Source organism: Brachyhypopomus gauderio, chromosome 20 (assembly GCF_052324685.1).
Source record: "Brachyhypopomus gauderio isolate BG-103 chromosome 20, BGAUD_0.2, whole genome shotgun sequence".
Lineage (NCBI taxonomy): Eukaryota > Metazoa > Chordata > Actinopteri > Gymnotiformes > Hypopomidae > Brachyhypopomus > Brachyhypopomus gauderio.
This window is the reverse complement of record NC_135230.1, coordinates 12923947-12926834: the sequence shown is the minus strand read 5'-3', so window position 1 is coordinate 12926834 and position 2888 is coordinate 12923947.

Here is a 2888-nt window from a genome sequence, read left to right as displayed (position 1 = left end):
TGAAGTCCTTAGACCTGTGGGGCCACATGCACCCATCCAGGAGCTGGAGACACAACGTATGGGAGCACTGTTGCCTTATGGGAACTCACAATGAAGTAAACAAAGAGAAGAAAAGATTATACATCGGTTCTAGCAAATGGGATTATTTTTATATGATTACTGGCGTTGCAAGTAAAATATATAACAAGGGAAAAACTGATAAAGGCTACCAAACAGCATATTCTACCCTGTCTGATTAACATTATTGTTAAAGCTCATTCGCATTATACACAATGCTTCACTTCAAATAGGAGGCCAAACTAATCAACATGTCCTTTTCTAGCCATCTATGTAATGCTTTTCTGCAGCATGTTAAATGCCAGTGGAAATTCCATGTACTTTACAGACTCTTTCAGGTGATGGTTACATCCAGATTATGTTTTTGCTATAATATCTGAATTACAGAATATCACTGAATTGAATGTGAAGTTGGACCACTCGTGCAGGATTGCCATAGTGAGATGACAAATGCACAAATGCACATGTGGTCAGGAACTGCATAATCCTGGTACAAAACAGGGGTGGGTTTCCCGAAATGTTCGTAGCGCTAAGTACTTCTTAACCTCGTACGTTTCATACGAGGTTACGAAGTACTTGGCGCTACGAACGTTTCGGGAAACCCACCCCAGATGCTTATGCCCAGTGGCAGACTTAGCAATTTGGGGGCTCAAGGCGAATTTAGCTAGGGGGCCCATCAACATTAATATGCGAGAAATAAGTTAGCTAATCAGGGGGCCCTACAGTGGGCTGCAGTGGGAGGGGCCCAAGGCAGTTGCCTAGCCACGCCTCTATGCAAAGTCCGCCTCTGCTCATGCCTGAACCTCTGGGAGGATTTGATTGGTCATTTGCTTCAGGGATCTGCTGTCTGCCCTATTGACAAGACCATGTTAAGGATTAACATATTCAATTCATGTGAACAGCACACACATACAACTAGACATTGTTTGACACAAGGACAGAAAGTACCCATGAAACCTTAAGCCAGGTGCACTGCCTGATATATATTTCTATATATATTTCTATGGACTGCACAATCAATTGTGATTTGCGCTTTCTACAGTACAACATCCACATGAAAGATAACAGACTATGATGTTTTATGCATGCTAGAGTCTTCAGTGACCCAGACATAATCTTAGGCAAACAAATTGTTTTGGTTTGCTATGCTTACATTGCACTGAAATCATTTGCAAAATTGAACTGTGTCAAGCGTAACTTAAGTCCATATCCAACTTTTTATCATTATATCTTATGTGTAGAATTGCTTCATGTTGACATAATTCATAGTGCCTTAATGTCTGAAGTCCTGAAATGTGCCCAGACTGGTTCTCTTGCTAACCCATATTAGAATGTCTAAAAAAGCCTACACAGTTGTGTGGCACTTCGTTAAATTGATAAAACACAAAAGAAGGTTTAACACTTTATTCTTCCTGTGCATTGCAAGGAGGGGTTGGAAATAGCTTTGCTTCAGCACCAAAATCAGCTCTTAAAGCCCTGAAGAGAGCGGCAAGGTTTCATCTACTCTCACTCACTGCACTGTTCTATCTACTCTCAGTGCACTGTTTCATCTACTTTCACTGCACTGTTCTATCTACTCTCACTGCACTGTTTCATCTACTCTCACTGCACTGTTTCATCTACTCTCACTGCACTGTTCTATCTACTCTCACTGCACTGTTTCATCTACTCTCACTGCACTGTTTCATCTACTCTCACTGCACTGTTCTATCTACTCTCACTGCACTGTTCTATCTACTCTCACTGCACTGTTCTATCTACTCTCACTGCACTGTTTCATCTACTCTCACTGCACTGTTTCATCTACTCTCACTGCACTGTTTCATCTACTCTCACTGCACTGTTCTATCTACTCTCACTGCACTGTTCTATCTACTCTCACTGCACTGTTTCATCTACTCTCACTGCACTGTTTCATCTACTCTCACTGCACTGTTTCATCTACTCTCACTGCACTGTTTCATCTACTCTCACTGCACTGTTTCATCTACTCTCACTGCACTGTTTCATCTACTCTCACTGCACTGTTTCATCTACTCTACTCACCATTCAGTATTACATTCTGGTTACATTCAGGTCTAGAGGATCATCTGCCTCTTCTAGGCTGGACCCTTCTATGCATTAAGCTGCCAAGATATCCATGCTGTAAATGTGTATATTTATATTGCACAGTTGTGTATATATATATATATATATATATATATATATATATATATATATATATATATATATATATATATATATATATATATATATATATATATATGTGTCTACTGTGTAATATATATAATTACAGGGAGTGTTAGGCATATGCCTCAAAACTGTTGCCAAATAGCTGGAAATGCCAGATTCTCCAGTTCACTTTGTTTTGTTTTGAAGATTAATTTTAAAGTTGAAGTTCATATTGAACACTTTACCTCAATATCTCTATAGGTTTAGGAGGTCCGAGGCTTCTTTTTTTCTTTTTTCAGTATGGAAACAAACATAAAGAATGTATAGTTTGAGTTTGCTGGGCCAACCCTGATATTTAGTTATTTCCCATAAAAACATTTTTTTTTTGCTTTGTCATTGTTATATCTTAGCACGCATAATCTTAGGCTATCTTACAATTAGAACGAGCAAGCAAAATTATGTTACGATAGAGCAAATATACGACAAGCTCATGACAACATTCTTTTTTTTTTTTTTGGGGGGGACTAATGCCATTAAGTTATCAACTTCATTATTACACGGTAAATAACCAAATGCTTGTAAAACTGCCAGAAATCGGACCAGTGCCAAAGCAATTACGCAACTGTTCGGTTTAACAGCTTCACGCGATCTCGGGCTTA